At 36.8% G+C, this 22,065-nt stretch overlaps 1 protein-coding gene across 2 annotated transcripts in view; it reads right to left on the reverse strand.

Moving 5' to 3' along the window:
* The window catches only part of LOC122402895 (semaphorin-2A), a 680,389-nt gene that overhangs the window by 495,859 nt on the left and 162,465 nt on the right, over positions 1-22,065 (reverse strand). The gene's annotated exons all lie outside the window — the stretch shown is intronic.

A 22,065-nucleotide genomic window follows, 5' to 3' on the forward strand; every position in this document is an offset into this window, starting at 1 on the left:
TAAAACAGCCCTTTTTAACTTCTTTTGCAAACTACAGAAAGATACCGAAGATCTGTATTTTTGTTTTGTTTTTATAGAGACTATAAAAATTATATTTGACACGATTTTGAAGCCAGACTTGGAATAGAAGTGAAGATTTAATTTCTTATTGCTTTAGAAGTCTTGTTAATCTGAAATAACCACGTTTTATTGACTGTTATAGTGACGGTCACCGGTGACCGGCGTTTCAAGATTTTAAGTTTGAATAATGAATGAACCCCAACACTTCTAAATTTTTAAATAATATCACTGTCATGAGAATCACTATAAATTGACAAGTAGACACCATTGACTAATCGAATATTTCTCAAAAAAAAAACAAATATAGCAGTTAATGGCACCCAGACGCCATCTCAGAATAAATAATGCATAATCGACGTTCGAAAGCAAAATAAAAAATCAGACTATATTTAAAACGTAAAATAATTATCGTGGAAAAGTAAAATAATTAATAAGTTCTCTTATTATAGAGCGGAGTCTGAAATCATTTCGTATAAAAACGTGTTAAACCAATTCCAACCAGAATTTCAGGAGCAAAATTTAAATTAAAATTCCACTTTCATTCCGGGAAGTTCGGAAGTGGAATTTTAAATAAAAATTTTTATTTCAAATTCCACTTATATGTATGAAGTGGAGTTTTTAAATAAAAATTTCAACTCGTTACGAATAATTGCTTCTGTGAGGGAAATTAATTACAATTTAGCGCTTTTTCTGTAATTGTTTCAACTACTATAGCCCTCATGTGATATTAATTACAATCTTCTTGAATACCCAAACTTATAATTTCAGATTTTATTATTCAACATCGTCAGTTATTATTTATGTTCAAAATATGAGGTCTCACTAGCGTTTCTAATAACTAAAGCAAGTTAAATTATTATAATATTAATGTTAGTACTAAAATAAGAAAACGAATCTTCCAAAATTAGTGTAAAATATTTTTAACGATGGTATTAATCAAACTATAAGTAAATTAATAAAGTAGAATATAATACCAATAAAAAAATAACATATATTCCATAAATGGAAGAATCATTTTTCACCAGAAATTTTCCCAATATGAAACTTAATAATTCTTGTTAAAGAAACAATTTCCAAACATAATTGCACAATTATTAGACACCAAACGATGTTTGAACGCAACACGTTGAACAGAAATGTTCTTATAAATCATAAATGAACCAGTGTTAACAAAAGATAAATTATTTTGAGTTTTCAGACGACTTGTATTCGAAAGATTTGAAATGTGTTCCGTAATAGAGCGTGTTAGGCCATATGTCTTGGCGCCATCTGGACACACAGCGGTGTATTTTTCTCAACTACCCCCGAATCGATTAATCTTCCTTGCCCACGGATAGCGCTGTTAAATGCGAGTTTGAGGGCGCCAGTGTACGGGGTGGAATTGTGAATAGTGACCGACTGCAAGCGATTTTACCGACGTTCCAACCCCCCGTAGTTTCTCAAAGATGTTTAAGTGTACAGATTTATAAAATGTGAAATTTAAAAAATGAAATTTTTATGGCATATTAAAAGCATTTTCTGCGTATCCTATTATTCTTCCATTAAGCTGCAAAGCGTTGTCCTTGTAATTTATGAAATATTATTACTATGAAGCAATATATGTAATTCCATTTTACAGAAAACGAACACTTTATTTTAGCAAAATTAATACGATACGTTAACCGACCACTTGTAGGATAAATTTGATATTAAGGGATGATGTTAAGAGATTCGTTTGATATTTTACAGTTAAATGTGTCTATTTCTATGTTACGAAGTCAGATAACCAGAATTTCGATGTTCGAGGTAAATTCGAAATAGGGGACGCGAAACGTCATATCTTTGAAACCCGAAATAGGATACGTGTCCAACAAATCATCCCTTGAGACAGCTACCCCGGCAATCTGCGACGTGACCCTTTAAAAACGACATTTCCTAGGCACGCTTTAATACGTCCACCTCCCAGTGTACTTTCTGGCTTTAAAATATACGCCTGTTCCCTCGTATTACCCCTGAGAATACTAAATACGGGATAAAAAATAGAATCAAATTCCGTTTCGTTATCGAACCCCTAGAAACCACGTGGATCATGGATTATCGAATATATTTATTAATGTAAATCTAAATATAGTAACGTGTGGTCGAAAGCGAAGCTTCAAATATTTTAAAAAATTGCACACATGAAAAACAGTCAAATATTAATTAAAAAATGTGTTCCACAGTTTTCAATATAAGTCCTCTTTATATCAAATTAATTTCTGTCATCCATATTCAATTTCTGCATTGATAATTTCTTCTACACTCCTTTTCTATATTTCTATGTTTATTTAGAGTAAAAAATCAATGTCTTTCATTTTCAATTTTTTTTTTTTAAATATTTCTGTTTATCGTAGAAAGCTTGAAGCTCGAATGAAATAAATTATGCAACGAATTCTTAAGTTTATATTTATTCCAAGAGAATTCGTCTGGACGTTGATTTTAAAAACTGAATTTCATAATTAATTTCATCGTTGCCGGGGATTTCGTACGAAAACAGTGACAAATCGTTTTCCAATAAGCGTTTCCCTTCGAAAAAACGCGAATAATCGTTGTTTGATTCCTCTGGTACAATTTCAGTTTCAGCTGTCGCGCGAGACCAGGAAAACAATTAAGGCTATTTATATTCGCGAAACGGAAACGATACGGGCAAAGAATGGCGATTGAATCGAGCTCGAACAGGAGATACATCCCCGTATATAGTCAGACATAGTTTACAGCTCGGTAGTGTTAGAGTAACAACGTTAATCAGGCCGAGCAAACACCTGCCGCTGATTGTGCTACGTACATATATAGGAAATACGCGGTGGCATACAAAGCGTCAGGAATCTACGAGGGTGGGGCATCGATCGTTCGAATCCTGGCATTATTCGGCCAAGAGGAAAGAGCTCGCGCAAGACCACCAATCCTAGGCCCTCCTACGATCACCAAATCACATACTCAAACGCTACGAGTTACCTGACAATACCTCCTTTCGTTTCGTTTCAATTTTTAACACTTTGAATCGTTTTAACCCCCACAATAAGTCAACAGATAGTCAAATGCTCGAATCCACCGATCCTAGGCCCTTCTGCGATCACCAAATCACATACTCAAACGCTGTGAGTTACCTGACAATACCACCTTTCGTTTCGTTTCAATTTTTAACACTTTGAATCGCTTTAACCCCCACGATAAGTCAACAGATAGTCAAATGCTCGAATCCACCGATCCTAGGCCCTTCTGCGATCACCAAATCACATACTCAAACGCTACGAGTTACCTGACAATACCTCCTTTCGTTTCGTTTCAATTTTTAACACTTTGAATCGTTTTAACCCCCACAATAAGTCAACAGATAGTCAAATGCTCGAATCCACCGATCCTAGGCCCTTCTGCGATCACCAAATCACATACTCAAACGCTACGAGTTACCTGACAATACCTCCTTTCGTTTCGTTTCAATTTTTAACACTTTGAATCGTTTTAACCCCCACAATAAGTCAACAGATAGTCAAATGGTCGAATCCACCGATCCTAGGCCCTTCTGCGATCACCAAATCACATACTCAAACGCTAAGAGTTACCTGACAATACCTCCTTTCGTTTCGTTTCAATTTTTAACACTTTGAATCGTTTTAACCCCCACAATAAGTCAACAGATAGTCAAATGCTCGAATCCACCAATCCTAGGCCCTTCTGCGATCACCAAATCACATACTCAAACGCTGTGAGTTACCTGACAATACCACCTTTCGTTTCATTTCAATTTTTAACACTTTGAATCGTTTTAACCCCCACAATAAGTCAACAGATAGTCAAATGCTCGAATCCACCGATCCTAGGCCCTTCTGCGATCACCAAATCACATACTCAAACGCTACGAGTTACCTGACAATACCTCCTTTCGTTTCGTTTCAATTTTTAACACTTTGAATCGTTTTAACCCCCACAATAAGTCAACAGATAGTCAAATGCTCGAATCCACCGATCCTAGGCCCTTCTGCGATCACCAAATCACATACTCAAACGCTAAGAGTTACCTGACAATACCTCCTTTCGTTTCGTTTCAATTTTTAACACTTTGAATCGTTTTAACCCCCACAATAAGTCAACAGATAGTCAAATGCTCGAATCCACCAATCCTAGGCCCTTCTGCGATCACCAAATCACATACTCAAACGCTGTGAGTTACCTGACAATACCACCTTTCGTTTCATTTCAATTTTTAACACTTTGAATCGTTTTAACCCCCACAATAAGTCAACAGATAGTCAAATGCTCGAATCCACCGATCCTAGGCCCTTCTGCGATCACAAAATCACATACTCAAACGCTGTGAGTTACCTGACAATACCACCTTTCGTTTCGTTTCAATTTTTAACACTTTGAATCGTTTTAACCCCCACAATAAGTCAACAGATAGTCAAATGCTCGAATCCACCGATCCTAGGCCCTTCTGCGATCACCAAATCACATACTCAAACGCTACGAGTTACCTGACAATACCTCCTTTCGTTTCGTTTCAATTTTTAACACTTTGAATCGTTTTAACCCCCACAATAAGTCAACAGATAGTCAAATGCTCGAATCCACCGATCCTAGGCCCTTCTGCGATCACAAAATCACATACTCAAACGCTGTGAGTTACCTGACAATACCACCTTTCGTTTCGTTTCAATTTTTAACACTTTGAATCGTTTTAACCCCCACAATAAGTCAACAGATAGTCAAATGCTCGAATCCACCAATCCTAGGCCCTTCTGCGATCACCAAATCACATACTCAAACGCTGCGAGTTACCTGACAATACCACCTTTCGTTTCGTTTCAATTTTTAACACTTTGAATCGTTTTAATCCCCACAATAAGTCAACAGATAGTCAAATGCTCGAATCCACCAATCCTAGGCCCTTCTGCGATCACCAAATCACATACTCAAACGCTGCGAGTTACCTGACAATACCACCTTTCGTTTCGTTTCAATTTTTAACACTTTGAATCGTTTTAATCCCCACGATAAGTCAACAGATAGTCAAATGCTCGAATGATACTCGTTTATGCGTTCATTACGATGCATTTTAAGTGTTTTTGCATGAGAAATAGTTGTGATTTGGCTCACAAAGACTGACCATCGCGCCCAGTGGCTCAAAGCTGCGCGTAACACCGAAACTGGGCATCTGCGCACGAGTGACATGCGCGCGCATTGATCACGGGCCTCCAGATCGATGCATCATGGAGGCCAAGTTCACGACCATCTTTTCTGAGTGTTCTAACCCTATCAAGAGTGAAAACTACGAAGTAGGGGTTGGAAATTTGTTTATCTGATATTTATTAAACTACTGAATGCAATAAATAAGTACAAACTCTATGAAATTGTATTTTTTATTAATGAATCCACCTACTCAAACAAACTCTAAAGTTATCTATTTACAAAATATACCAAACAATGAAATTTTTGTAATTTTATTCCACAAATTAACAGTGTAATTATTTTTCTTTAAAAGTTACTTTGAAATTGCATTTTTATGAGAAATATCTATTTTATTATAACAGATAACAAGTACTCAAGAGCAAGAGTCTTGATCTTCATAAAATTCATCAAAATTGATTAATTTATTCCTAGATTTCCTCAAGTTTAATCCGAAACCTTTAATTTAATCCCCACTTAATCATTGAGATGTATTCGAAGAATTCGTGTGTTTGCGCGACTTCGGTAGATTGTAAAGTCTTCCCCAGTAGTATTTACTTTCCCACTAATCCCTCGAAGGTTGTCACTCCTTAAGGGATTCGGGGGGAATCTCTTAAATGCTTTAAACGACTGCAAAAGGCTCAAGAATAAGGAAGTTATCGGCTTAAGGCGAAATGCGAGTTAACGACTACAACCAAAGGACGAATAAAACCGATAAAATTAGACTCCGAACGTTGGAAATGACAAACGACCATGTTATATGCTTCTTTGCGCATTCCAATGGTGATTTTTCGTGGACAAGCTTTATAGGACGCCATTATCGTTACGATGTAGCCATAGAAAACTTTCGAAAGAATTTCCAACCAAATACATTGTAAATTCGTGTGAAAATCGAAACTTTGTTTATTTCTCGCCAAAGTCGAATGAAACAAGCCGAAGGAAGCTTACATCTCCCCCTTCAAATGTAGATTTCTTCATCTTCGGAAGCAATACGCCAGTTATTACGCAATTCTACACAAAAAGCGAGGGCACACAAAGCACTTTCAGTAATTCCGTTGCCTTTGAACGCACGCAAAAGTAAATATTAACAAAAATTTAATTTAAAAAGGACCCCACTGTAGGAGAACAAACTTCATTTTCATGAAAATGAATTTTAAAAATTCATTGCCCACGCAAGCGTTCAAATACTACTTGTAAAAATTTTTTTAAATATCGAGGGTAATATTGTATAATTGGTACCAATTTTGCTATGTTTTAATTGGCATTTAACCGGAAGTGTTAATTGGACACCTCAATCAGGACTCATTTAAAATTTCAACGTGATTTTATTTTTATTTTATTTTACTTTCATTTCAAATATAATTCTCATTGTTTATGAATGAACTGAATACACAATGGTTAATTATTTATATTAAATGAATGTGATTCAGCTTCATTTGCAATTGCAAGTAAGACATATCTATAGACAACATGATTGAAATTAATTTCACAACGAACTTCCTTGGAATTGTAATTAATTTTAATTTCGTCCTTCATGAACGAAATGTACGAATTGTTTGAGTAACGAATAAACTTCTACAATGATTTCTAAACGACAGCAAAGAACGTACACGCGACGAATCTCGAGCATGTTCCTTTTCATGCCGTGTTTGAGCAAAATTGTTTCCGTATCGTCGAATTTTCACCGAACAAGAGCTCCTTGTCAAATAATGCGGTTGTTCCGAGGTTTGAGTTTCAAGAGACTCGCACAACAAGTGAAAAAGAAAGAAAGAGGCGGCCCAGGTACCGTTAAGGGTTTTGGTTGTTTTTCAGTTTCCCCATTTCCATACTGTCTGCAGGAGGCTGTATGGAAATTCGACGCGACGGGAACGCCTTCCGCGTACCAATATTGAGTTCGAACGAATACTGATGGCCGCATGCATTATCCTTCGAGAATAGATAAACGCGATACAAGGAACAACGAGGGGACGCGTGGGAGAGCTCTACTAACGCGAGTGTCTGCATGCGATCTACAATGAATTGAAATTAGCATGGGCTGTTGAAATTCCTGGATGCGCGGCGCCCACGTTATTTCGATCAAACGCATGAAAGAATGATCGCCGAAGGAATAGTTCCAAAGCTATCTCATTGAAATTTTTCCCCCAAACAGAGCCCATTGGTAGCTACGAAAAAGCATTAGACAACTTTTCTGTAGAGCGTCGAACAAATGAAATAGAAATTTTTAAGAAAAATCGACGACGGGGAAGTACCTAAATTTCTCGGCGTAAAAAAAATTTCAAATCGATCTGGAAAAATTATTTTCGGATTCGGGGGATAGGTAGAATAATTTTTGGTGAATAGATGTACCCCCGAAATCCTACTCAGTTTCGAGAAAAAAATTCGAGAAGGTGTGAAATTTTTCGGTGAAATTAAAAAATTTCAAATCGATCTGGAAAAATTATTCTCGATTGCGGGGGTCGATTGCAATAATTTTTGGTCATTACACATATCCACGAAATCCTACTCAATTTCGAGAAAAAAATTCGAGAAGGTGTCATATTTATAGACAAAATTCAAAAATTTCTAATCGTTCTGAAAAAAATACTTTCGTCCGCAGGAGTCAATTGCAATCATTTTTGGTCATGACACATACCCTCGAAATCCTACTCAGTTTCGAGAAAAAAATTCGAGAAGGTGTGAAATTTTTCGACAAAATTCAAAAAGTTCTAATCGTTTTGGAAAAAATATTTTCGCCCGCAGGGGTCCATTAGAATCATTTTTGGTCATGACACATACCCTCGAAATTCTACGCAGTTTCGAGAAAAAAATTCATTACTGAAAATATGTCTGACTATAACTGTGTCTCTTTCCCTGCAAATTGAAAAGCTTCAAATCATTTTGGAAAAATTATTTTCGGTTGTGGGGGTCAATTACCATCATTTTTCGTGAATACACATACCCCCGAAATCTTGCGCATTTTCGAGAAAAAAATTCATTACTGAAAATATGTCTGACCATATCATCTGTCTGTTTCCCTGAAAATTGAAAAGCTTCAAATCATTCTGGAAAAATTATTTTCGATTCTAGAGGCAATTAGGATCATTTTTGGTGAACAGACATACCTTCGAATTCCTACGCACTTTCGAGAAAAAAATTCGAGAAGATGGTCAAATTGGCGTTCAACAGCCACAACTTTAAACGTTAAATAACTTTTTAACGAAGCCTCAATCGAGAAATTTGTATTCTTGATTTTCGTCTTAGTTTGGCCTCCAGAATCTCCCATTAAAATTGTAAATATTAATTTTCGTTGTATACACTATATCTAAAAATATCAAGACATTATATTAGTTATTAGACTAAAATAAATATTCCTCAATTCACACTTATGTCTTTCACAGAGTAATTACAAGCTTTAGAATTAAAATCTAAAATTCTCCAACAATATTTCTCTAAAAAATGCATTTTCAAATACCTGGAAAAGCTACAGAATTCATTCAACAATTACAAAAACCTTTTTTATCCAATATAAATTCCATCCAATGCAGACCTATTGGAAGATAAATTAGTCGAACTCAAAGCCAAAACTTTGCTAGAATTGAAACTGAAAATTTTGGTGTTCCCTTGTGAGCTTATTTTTCTGTAATTGTTTAATTTCGTTTGAAGCAATGCTTGGAATCTAGTAGTACTTTAATACCAATAAAACATTTGATATTACGGTAGCTTCGAAAGCAGTTTTCAATTAGCGTTCTGGCTGTCTATGTTGTTTAATGGGCATTTCCAGTAGCGAGAAACGGCAGTCGACTTACACGCGCAATACACCGGAACAAACTGCAGCCGCGTCGTTAATTAAAATCACAGTTCCACATCCAACGAAAGGGAGTATCGTCGAGGAGGTCATATTCACCAGTTCGTTGTGTATTTCTGTATTTGATGTGTATTTACCAGGCGTTCTTTGTCATTCCGTCGGCCAAGTGGCAACCTTTTACGTTACATATTTCCAACGAGCCAGCAATAAATGTCTGAGCGCTGCAAGACTGCAAGAATGCGGTTGTTTTAATCGATTACAAAGTGTTCCCACAAAAATAAACGGTTATACGCTACTCTTTAAAAAGGAAATTCATCGACACGCTCGTGAAACGCTTATTACGTTTCCTAGGCGAACGAAAAATCACCGAAAACAGAAATTTTGCTCGTTGAATTGCGATCGACGTCCAACCGCTACTATTTACATATGTATGCGCGGTGTCTCTCTCGTTTATGTTTTTATTTTCGTAACAGAAAATCACGGCGAGCTCTAAACAACGAGGGGGATTAATTTCTCATTTGTTCGGGAGGAAAAAAATAACAACGGAAATACGAACTGTCATTTCCATTTATCGCGAATTGTTATGACTCCGCAAAAAAAAAAAAAAAAAACTGAATATCGCTGGCCATTAATCGTAACGCGAGAAACAAACTACCGTTTTTTCGCTGTTGGTCGTTTTTACGCCGAACAAACACAATTTCCGTCGTTGCAACACCTGTGTTAATTCAATTATGTTTCATTTTGTGCGTACAACAAACTGGTAAACACTGGTCAATTAGCTAACTAACTGTTGTTTTTATAAACAAATGTTGTTTTTATGAACAAGAAAAAATAAAAAAAATATCGAAATGGGTTGATTAAATTGTTTTTCGTAAAATATGTCAAATGTGCCACTAATTTAGTGAAATACAATGTGAGAAATGAGCACTGAGTCTCTATTATGAGACCACCCCGGTTATCTGAACTGTCTTGTCCTCCAATGTGTTCAGATAAACGGGATTCTTCTGTATTATGTTTTCGTAATGTATTATTTCTTCTATTCTACATATTTCTATAATTTCAAGGGTTTTCCAATGATTTTGTGACTGTATTTACCATGTAGAATCTCAGTGGGTTCACGAAATTGCAACAACGAGTCGTTAGCAGAGAGATGCTCGTACGTTATCGCGGTAAAAGGACGAAAGCTCGCACAATGTGACCGAGGAATATCTAAAAAGCGGACTGTTGGTCAAAGGGACTTCAGCGGGCGGAAAAGGGTTGGTCTCGAGGACGCTTTCACCGGTCCGACGACGCATTGGCACGCCGACAAAAGTCGAAAAGGTGAGTGGAAGATTCCCTTCGCTCGTTTCGCCCCCCCTCTTTTTCTTGCGACCGGGGGGGGGATTCTTCCGTTGCTCTCTTCCCGGGGATTTCCCTCGCGAAGAATCTCGCTCAACCGAACTGCAATGGAATTTACTCAAGAGCTAAAGAGTGAAACCAGCGAGCGGAGGAGGGTCGAAGGCAAAAACGAGGAACGCGAGGCCAAAGGACAAAGATTGAGAACGGAAGGATTAAGAGGGAAAATAGGCGTTACGATTATGAAACAGAAGAGATATCTAAATGTAAAGATGGCGAGTCCAGAGCGGAGTCGTTAAGTGGAATAATAAGCGTTGGATAACAAAGGAAGATTAATGAGAAACGTAGCAAATGGGCGTGGGCCTTTGGAAGAGCCTATATAAGAGAGAAAGACTTGACGAGACAGTGCGGTTGCACGAAACTGAATGTGTGCTCCCCCCGCAGCGAGACGAGAGCAAACGGAAGGGCGTAAATGTAAATCGGTACGTTTCCATTTCCACCGTCTTCTTAATTAACTTTTTTGTAATTATCATGACAGCGTTTCCCGGGCGAGAATGCCCTGGCAGTTCGTTCGTTCCGGAGGAGTAGAAAAAAAAGGAGGAAAACTGTAGACTCTTCCTTGTTCGAGGCAGCAACTTCCACAAGAGAATTCCCTCAAAGGCGTGCCTCTTCCGGGTTCTCTCTTTCTCTACGCCCCCTCTCTTGCACTTACACGCGCGCGTGCCCTTTACCAGAGGGGGTGTTTAAAAACCGCGTGTACTTTGTACGGAAGAATTGCATTCATTCGGCACTTCTCAAACGCTACCTGACTGCGGATACGCGGTGAAGTGGGAAACGCGACTCTTAATGCAAATTTTCGACAGCGTTTGTTGCCCCGACTTTGAACGGTCCACGCACGACTGCGTGCCCCTTCGTGTTCCTCCAGTTACCAGAACGCCCACTCCACGAACCGGGTAACTTGATTTTATTCGCGAGTGTGCGTAAAACAAACTGGCAATCGAGATCGGGGGGGAAAAATTGCACGGAGGACAAATGTTTCTCGAATTTTCCCGATTTAAACTCACTTTGTCGTTGTTTTTTTGCTTTTACTTTCTTCAAATAATATATTATTTACATTATCAATAGAATTAGAACCCAGACCCACATGTGGTTCACGCCGCATCGATGGAAAAGTCGACTGTGACCCACATGTGGTTCACACCACCCAATGGGTAATTCGATCGTGACCCACATGTGGTTCACGCCGTTCGATGGAAAAGTCGACGGTGACCCACATGTGGTTCACGCCGTTCGATGGAAAAGTCGACGGTGACCCACATGTGGTTCACGCCGTTCGATGGAAAAGTCGACTGTGACCCACATGTGGTTCACGCCGATCGATGGAAAAGTCGACGGTGACCCACATGTGGTTCACACCACCCAATGGGCAATTCGATCGTGACCCACATGTGGTTCACGCCGTTCGATGGAAAAGTCGACGGTGACCCACATGTGGTTCACACCACCCAATGGGCAATTCGATCGTGACCCACATGTGGTTCACGCCGTTCGATGGAAAAGTCGACGGTGACCCACATGTGGTTCACGCCGTTCGATGGAAAAGTCGACGGTGACCCACATGTGGTTCACGCCGTTCGATGGAAAAGTCGACTGTGACCCACATGTGGTTCACGCCGCATCGATGGAAAAGCAGCAAGTTTTGCTTGTATTAAGTAACACAAAGTGAACAGTAATTATCGAAACATCTACCTTGTTATAAATTTTTAATTTTGAAAAAATAAATGCATCTGTAAATGAAGAACAAATAAGGTTATCCATGCATCATTGAATTTTTCACTTTATAGTTGTTTTTTTATTATCAAAATCGAGATAGAAGACAGTGAAAATTTTCTATAGCAATTGACGATATATCTGTTCTTGGCATGCCAAAGTTTAACAACGTCTTCCCTTCGCCGAATTATCGCCACTCAGGTTGACATGAAATTCGGAACAACGTTCCACGCGCGCACACACTTCTCAGTGCTAACACGCAATGTGCATTAGTACGAGAGCATCATGCTCTTGACATGTTCATTTGGGAGTGGTGTGTACGTACGTGTGCCCCCTATAGCGATGGGAATGGTGAATGCATAAACAAGAGGAAATTTAGGGTATTATTTGCACTTCAAAGCAATACACGCGCGGTAATACGTTGCATTTAGCAGGCGGTAATTACAGCCATGATTACGCGAGTCATTACTAACAATTAAAATCTCCTTCGAGCTGTGTCGAATTCATCGATGGCGACGTGTGCATTCCCGTCGAAACGAGAATGTGACGATCGCACGAATATTTGGGATCGTTCTTGCCAGGAACTGTATCGGATGTCGATGATGCGTTCGATTCGTGTCAGTCGGATAACAAAATATTTACTTACGATTGTTCAAGGTCCAATACATTTTCCAATTAAAATCTGCAGAAATACGTGCATATTTCGGGGTGACTTAATCCTACAGGATTCTCCTGGAACGAGGTTCGTTCTCGCCGCTATCGGAACATATTTGTGCTGAAAGTTAATTACGGGAACACTATGGGCGCGAATATTTTGCCACGCTCTCGGCGTAGAAAACGCAGGTAGAAAAGCCATTATCGTCTACTCTGTAGTGCGAATTAATGAACGTGCGCGGCGTCGAGCGCGAAATTCAAAGGTCCCCGCAACAAAATCCAATATGCTGTTAACGCGTCCCTATGTATCCGCTATGTTTTTAACTCGGAAACAATTCACTCTCTGACGTTCAATGACCACCGATACCACACCCGGTATATTACGATCTTATTAATTGGCGGTGCTCATACAGTCACCACAATCAGTTCGAAACAGAGAGAGCAATTCTTTTTTGTGTATTTTTTCAGGAAAGAATAGTTATTTTTATTTTTTTCAAATTAGATCACAAGTATTCAATTTATGGGAATGAGTTGACAGTTTGGAAATGTTCGATAATATTCTATCTTATTTTTATTGCAAAGAAATATTGTAATTTGCATTGAGAAGATCATTTTTCTCTTATGTTTGATAGGACACATGAATTTTGTATTTTTATTTATCGTTACTTCTGTATAAGTTTGCAAAATAACAAAGACAAGTGATAGAATTTAATTCCATAAATAAATAAACAATATAATATAATGTAACTGGAGTAATAATGAATAGGAGTATTAATATCTTGCAATATTAAAAATTTATTGGTCCAACCGGAGTAAAATCACAGGAAAAAAACTATTTCGAATTAAGATTGTTGCTAATTTGGAAAACAATTTTAAATTGAAATTAAATTTGTTTAAAATTGTCACATTCACTTGGCTACTGCACTTCGTATTTCTTAGAGATTTTGTAACGATCAAGATAAATGATAGCCTGATGATAACGAGTCAAGAGAATATGGCGCATGACTAATTACTTCTTCACCCTAGTTATGGTCCTTTCTTTAAGTAGAAATTGCTACATGTGGACGACCACTATCATAATGGGGACGCCATTTCTCTCTGTTTTATTAAACTCTTCCAAAGGTAACACTAACCACTGAAATTTTAAACGAATATTAATTTACTCGAGAATGTAACGTGGCAACATCGTTACAATTAATTTAGTTACGCAAAGAATTCATTAAAATTTCTTGTTTTAAGTGTGGAACATAAAAATTTGATATTTCAAAACGATTTTCACACTCACGTCTTCTTATTCATTGCTCTATATGTAAAATGTTTCGTTATTCGTGATACAAACTGATCAGGAATGATTCCTCATGAAAATATACCAAAATATAGAAATATAGAATGAAAATTTGTTGCATCATGCTTTGTTTTTAAGTTAATTAAAAATAAACGCTCCAAAATAGCACAAATTTGCCATCATTCCACGAGAAACTTCACGAGAGTCTTCTGTTGTATATCTTTATCGATTCACTGATCCCTCTTTTCGATTCTTTCATCAGTTTTTCGTAAAAAGAATTGTCGACTGTTGTCTTAACACTTTACCGACCGGTAGCGGTTGATTAATCGGCTATCGGTCGGTAAGCGTTGGTCGGTAAAAAAGTTGATTAATACGCTATCGGTCGGTAAGTGTTGGTCGGTAAAAAAGTCGATTAATAGGCTATCGGTCGGTAATGTGTTAAACATCATTGATAATATTTTAACATTTTCAGCTTATTTCTGAAATAATACTTGACATGGAAACTTAGTTTTATTAATCTTATCAGCGAGTTTGAAACGTCCATTTACTTTCGTGACCTTTTCTTATATATTCCAACAAAGATTTAACGTAAAATCATTTACAGACAATCCACTGACCTCATGTTTGGTAAATAGCTAAGAAACCTTGATCCACATAGTGGACGATGTTTGTCTTCGATTACAGACAACAAACCACCGTAAGTACGTTTCATCCACTTACGCGATATTTGTCGAATGCTCGTATATTTAACCAATGATCCAAATACCCGTAGCCTGCTTAAGCTTACATGTAATTTAGAGATGTAGCTCCGATTGCATCGCACTAATTTCCAGCAAACAGCAATGGGCTGTATCGTATTCGCGAGCAGCTCGCGTCACTTGTTATCGCCGAGGAAATATTGATGTAGCTCAAGCAATCGTGTTTACACGGCTCCCAACGCGATTGTAACTCAACCGCCCCTCCCCCGAATGTTATCGAGCCTCTTTAATACATTACAACTCGATAATATTGTCACGCTATGAGGTAAATTTCGTGGCATAAACTGGCACGTACTCGTGCTTCGTAGCTTGCTGGCAAAATTCGAAATTCCGTCCACGGCGCGCGATGTTAATTGCGGCAAGAGCAAAATGCCAATCCGTCGATATTATGTTACGCGTCGTTATTCTCGCTGGGACAAGCCGATCTACGTGCATTGTAACCAATCGCGTAACCCCCGTACGCGTCATCCATTAGTCCGCAGACGCGGTCACCTCCATTCGTGAACATTTCCCCATACAACCTCCGACACACCTGTGCAATGCACTTCGACGCTGGTCAATAGGCCCTGGGAACCATAGAGTGCGATTAGCATGATTTTGTCGTTTGTGCAAACGTCAAACGATTCTTTCCTCGTCGACACTCCGACATTCCAGTCGATAGAAGTTATAATTGTGTTGGAAATTCAGCAGTGGATCAAATATTGGTCCTTATTTGTTGAAGTGTTTTAATTAACACCGTATCATTGTGTCTTTTAACACACTGACTGCCACAAATTTTCACTGATGAGATAAAGAAATGATTTCTCAAGATTAAAATCTTGATTGGATCTTAAATTTTAGCCTGAAACGACAAATTGTTTCTAGTTTTCAATTGTCCAAAAAGTGTATCGTTTTCGTAGAGAATTTGAGGCGTCTGACAGTCAACGTGTTAACACTTTACCGACCGGTATTAATCGACTGTTTTACCGATTAACGCCTTACCGACCGATAGCCGATAAGTCAGTTTTTTACCGCTCAACACTTTACCGACCGGTAGCCTATTAATCGACTGTTTTACCGATTAACGCCTTACCGACCGATAGCCGATAAGTCAGTTTTTTACCGCTCAACACTTTACCGACTGGTAGCATGAAAATAAAGAATATCACTAGACTTAATTACCCTGTAATTACAGAAAGAGAACAATATAGTAACCACTGTCGCAAAGTTTCGTTTAAAATTCGAATAAGTACTAGAAGAAGTAGTAATCTAGGGTCAATCGGTCTCACAAATAATCGTTCAAAAATTTGATGTATTATACGAATAATCGAAATCATTTTAAGCAGTTAATCAAGTTTAAAATCAAGAGATTCTCCCGCTCTTTTGTTTATTAAAATGCTCAGAAAGTGATCATATATTTACTCCGATCAATTGTAATATGTACGAGGATAATTTTGCAATTAATTTTACGTAAAATATATGTTTAACATTTGAACATTATCGTTGCAATTTGCCCGCATTATGAGCTCTCCAGACGAATTTTACAGACTCTCATTCACCTCCAGAGGCTTCGCGAAGAATTTAATTCTATCAACACGTTGATCATTTAATTCCGTAACAACGTTGTTTCATTTTGCGTTGGTATTACACCACCGCGATGGAATCCCTGTGATCTACCAGTTCGGGGAAAAATTTTATTCCAACGAATATTATCCCGATGGCGAGGCGCGTCGCGTGCTGTGCAAATAAATTAATCCGACGGCTCAGCAGCGGTACTCATTTGCCAGAATAAAACGAAGATGACCGAAGAAAGCTCAATATGACGCAGATGATAAATGAATTTTTTCTGCCATGGGGAAAAAAAGCGATGGAAAATGTTTTTCTGTAAAAAGCGATTTTAAAGTATCGAAAGCGTTAAATCAAATTGCTTCAGAACTACGAAAAGAAGAATAGGGTTGAGTGACACCAACGAAAGCACAAATATTACATGCAGGGAGAAAAATTAATTTTAAAGAATTTAGTCGGTGAAACAGATTTCTATAAAATGAAAATTATAAAAAGGCTATGTTTACATTCGAAAGAAATGCAGAAAATAAAAATAATAACTTATATAACGAAATTGACTGTTTTATATTGAAGACAGAAATGTCAAATTTTCAGTAAAAATAATTTATGCAATAAAGTATATTAACGTGTTTTATTAATGCATCGAAATAAGTGTAGATTGAACATGTTGGGAATCATTGATCTTGATGATAGATCATTTTAGAGTAATTTAACGATAGTAAAGGATATATGAATTATTGATCATGATTTACACATGCTGAAAGCTGATAAAAAAGACACTGTTACTAAAGAACCAAAAAAACATAATATAACAAAGAAAAATAATATTCTTCTTCAATTTTTTCAAATATCTATCACTAGCAAGTAATTCTGAACCATTTCTAGCGAAATAAAATGATCGAATTCAAAATTGTGTTCCTCGAACAAAACGAAAAGCTTCAAGAAACAAACCTAAGATAAAAAATCTTATTATATTCTCTAGTTTATGGACTTAGACCAATTTCATGCATACGAATGAAACGTTGATCATCCACCTGCATAATAAAAAAATTACACTGGACTTTCCTTCGTTCAGCTTTTATAAAAATGCGTACACCGTATATTACGCAGACTAATTAAAGCGTAAATTGAATTTTTTAAAAATTGTAACTTGTGAAAAGTGACGAAAGGAATTCTTTTGATTGGACTTTCGACGTGGTCCTCCAGTTTGCAATGGGACGACGTTGCACGATGAAATTCATAAACCCAATTTTCCCCACCGCGGAATACTTTCGCCCTCCATCGCCGGAACTTATAATTCTCCGACTAATATAATTCGATGAGAAATGCGCTTGCGTGTGCCGATACGCGTTGCACCGCGTAGGCCTGCACCTTATCAAAACTTTTGCAATTAAACGCTCCGCCCAGACGCTCGTTAGCAATTCCGTGGAAATTTGAATATCGCGCCGAAACCTCCAGCGAGTGGCCCCCGTGTTCTGTGTGACCCGTTTTGCTCGAAATTCCGTCACCTAACATCGATTACACGTCGAAGATCGCTGGGGAATCACCCTGGATGCACAACAAACCCAATACAACCGCATTAACGTTAAACTAATTCGATAGATAGTCGTGAAACTCTCGATTTTCTTATTCTTCGCGCGAGGAAATCGTACCAAAGTTTTAAGACGCTATAAATTTCTCCACGTGATAAATAATCGATGCTCTGCTTGCATATTTATGCTAATTTCAGTACGAATGTTGACTATACACCATGAAACACCGTAGAAACGATTTAATTTTCGTTTGTCAGTGAAACAATCGAAGGAAACTTCCCCCATTGCGTTGATCAAGGGACTGTGCTTGATTATTAGTGCGTAGAATTATTTTTAAGGATCATCTGGGCAGGATAAATCACGATTTACAAGCACCCATTGAATTTAATCACGATCAGAAGATTTGTAAACGATTTACGTTATTTACTCAATTGAACTCAAGTATAGATCATCGTTCATTTATCTATATATAATTTTCAGGTTTATTTGGGGATTTATCTTCAGGATTTCGACTTATACGACCTCATATACAGGGTGTTCGGCCACCCCTGGGAAAAATTTTAATGGCGGATTCTAGAGGCCAAAATAAGACAAAAATCAAGAATACCAATTTGTTGATGGAAGCTTCGTTAAAAAGTTATTAACGTTCAAAGTTGTGGCTGTCGAACGACAATTTATCCACCTTCTCGAATTTTTTTCTCGAAAATGGTTAGGAATTCAGGGGTATGTCTATTCACCAAAATTGATTGCAATTAACCCCCGCAATCGAGAATAATTTTTTTAGAACAATTTGAAAATTTTTTTTCCAATGAAAAATTTCCCCCATTCTCGAATTTTTTTCTCGAAAATGCGCAACATTTCGGGGGTATGTCTATTCACCAAAAATGACTGTAATTGAACCCTACAACCGAAAATAATTTTTCCACAACGATTTGCAATTTTTTAATTTTCTCGAATAATTTCACACCTTCTCTATTTTTTTTCTCGAAAATAGGTAGGATTTCGTGGATATGTGTAATGACCAAAAATGATTGTAATCGACCCCTGCAACCGAAAATATTTTTTTTATAACGATTTGGAAAATTTTCTTTTCGCGGAAAAATTTCATCTATCCGAATTTTTTTCTCGAAAATGGGTAGGATTTCGATGGTATGTCTATTGACCAAAAATGATTGCAACTGACCCCCGCGGTTGAAAATAATTTTTTCGGAATGATTTGAAACTTTTTAATTTCGCCGAAAAATTTAGGCACCTATCCCCTTCGATTTTTCTTAGAAATTTGTTTTTCATTTTTAATACATTTGTTTGACACTCTACAGAAAAGTTGTCTAATACTTTTTTGTAGGTATCTATGAGCTCTACTTTAGAAAAAAGTTTCATTGAAATATGTTCACTATTGTAGGAGTTATGGCCGTTTGAAAATTGGACCATTTTTATGGGGTTTTTCTAACTTTACGGTGTGAAGGAACAACTTTTCGAATATTTTTGCGATTTGTACATATTCTCCACTAAAATACGCGTAGTTTACTTTTTGAAAAATGAAAATCGTCCAATCCGTTCACGAGTTATGACATTAAATAAACATATCAATGGTATGGTCAGACATATTTTCGGTAAGGAATTTTTTCCTCGAAAATGGTTAGTAATTCGAGGGTATGTCTATTGACCAAAAATGATTATAACCGACCCCTGCAACTAAAAATATTTTTTTTAGAACGATTTGAAATTTTTTAATTTTGTCGAAAACTTTCACACCTTCTCGAATTTTTTCCTCGATAATGGTTAGAAATTCGAGGGTATGACTATTGACCAAAATTGATTATAACTGACTCCTGCAACTAAAAATATTTTTTTTAGAACGATTCGAAATTTTTTAATTTAATTGTTAATAACTTTTTAACGAAGCTTCCATCAACAAATTAGTATTCTTGATATTCGTCTTATTTTGGCCTCTACTATCGCTCATTAAAATTTTTGCTAGAGGTGGCCGAACACCCTGTATGTAGCAGACCATTGTAATCGTTTCAATTTTAAATAAAAATTTCAACAAATACTATCACATTACAAAACAAAAATTATGATGCTATTTTTAAAAATTTCCAATGAATTATTTATACCATGTTCCCTTTATATCAAACAATTTTTGTAAAAATATTATACATAAATAAAACGTGAATCTAGAAACTTATTGATTGTTATTAAATATTTCTTATGTAGGATACTGTGTTTTTGACGTGAATCAGGTTAGGCAAATTTTATTCGCGATTAAAGAATAAAATATTTCGATTCATTCGAGACCTAAATTTAGTCTGGCTCATTCGTCTGAATATCAGTTTAAAACATTCATTTATAGATTCTAATTAAACGAAATATAATTAGTTTACGAATAAATCTAAAATTTGCATTAATAGCGAATAAAATTTGTCCAACTCTACCAACGTATTTCATCGAATCTGAAACAAGTAACACGAATTGGAACAATTTTCCGGCGGTCAAAGCCTCCGGTATATCGGTGCCATTTATTTGGAAAGTTTCAATTACGCGGAGAAATGAAAAACAGAACAATACGTTGTAAGCGTTTGATATAATTAAATTCATATCGGCGCGTAATTACGAAGAACAGGGGCGTGCTAAACAGAATAATTTATGCTGGCCCCCTACGCCCCCCGCGAACGAAACACGCTTTTCCACATGCGGTATACAGTAATTTTCGATTATAACCCCGCAACCGGGAACACCCCTCGATGGACGCCAAGGGTGGACAACGTAAACATAATTGTTATTCATAGAATGCATCGAAGATAAATAATTCGTATCGACTGATTACAAATAAATTTCATTTCGCATGTTAAATCTACTGTATCGAATCAATTATATCGTACGTTCGGCGAGATAGGAGCCAGCGATCGGTTTACGGCGATGCATTAACCAAATGAAAATTCAAAGCGCGGCCAGCCGGGATAGAATTTAATTCTTCCCGTTCTTTATCTCGCAACGATACGAATAAACCAGCGTATCGACGGCCCGATGTGGGAAAAACTCGTAAATCACGGGTATAATTGGTAATTCGCGTTTTATTAGCCAAAGTAATTTAACGCTCGACGAATCCTCGGCGAACAACTTCTCCGTTCCACGCTCGAACTAAGATCGAAGAGAAATATTATATTATCGAGCGCGAAAGGCGTGTAATTCTTCAGTGAAAACTGTGAGAAACGGTCTAATAAAGATTTATTTACTGCTGCCCGACAGAAGTAATTTGTATTAAAATATTAACCAAACAAAAATTTTCCCCGAAATAATTCATACCGTTTAATCAGATACGTAACATAATGGATGTTTCATAATTTATAGTAAATGTACAGAATGATGGGTGCGTATTTCTGCTCGTGTTTACATCATCTCATAATTCATGCAATTTATATAACATGAACCTCCATTTACTCGATTTGCTACAATTACATTAAACTGAGAATTTAATTAGATTCTGTATATATTATTGTTAGTGTGAAATGTGGAAAAAATAATAAAAGATACGTAAGTGCATTGGAGACAACACTTTACCGACCGATAGCCTATTAATCGACCTTTTTTACCGACCAACGCTTACCGACCGATAAAACAGTTGATTAATAGGCTACCGGTCGGTAAAGTGTTAATCCAGGTAAATTGCTGTTAGTAAAATGTAATAGAAAAGAGAATCTTGCGATAATTGTATACATTACATAATAATTATTACGTTAACACATGTGAAAATACGAGAAATAATTAATGAGATTGGACACTTACTCGAGGAAAATAATTTCCAATTTTTTGGTGGGTTGGAAGTAATATAAAAATTAGGGTGTTATAGATCATCGAAGTGATATTGACCTGAGCTATCATGCAACGATTATAGAAATGTATTTCTGCTTTTAAATTCAAAATAGTTAAATATAGTTCAGAAGGAGCCCTATTATTATTTATTAATGATGATATTTTTGAAATTTCTAACATTCAAAACAAGTGTAAAATGTAGAAACGTGAAGGTAAAAGGAATGGTAAATAATTAAGCTTTAAGTTGTCGAATTACCGCAGAAATTAATATTCTAAATCTAGTTGGTCATGCAACCGAGAGATTGTTTAAATATTTAATAGATTTTAAACAGAAAACGTGGCTTT

Source organism: Colletes gigas, unplaced genomic scaffold (genome assembly GCF_013123115.1).
Source record: "Colletes gigas isolate AHSC1104 unplaced genomic scaffold, ASM1312311v1 Colletes_gigas_Sc00041, whole genome shotgun sequence".
NCBI classification, from domain to species: Eukaryota; Metazoa; Arthropoda; class Insecta; order Hymenoptera; family Colletidae; genus Colletes; species Colletes gigas.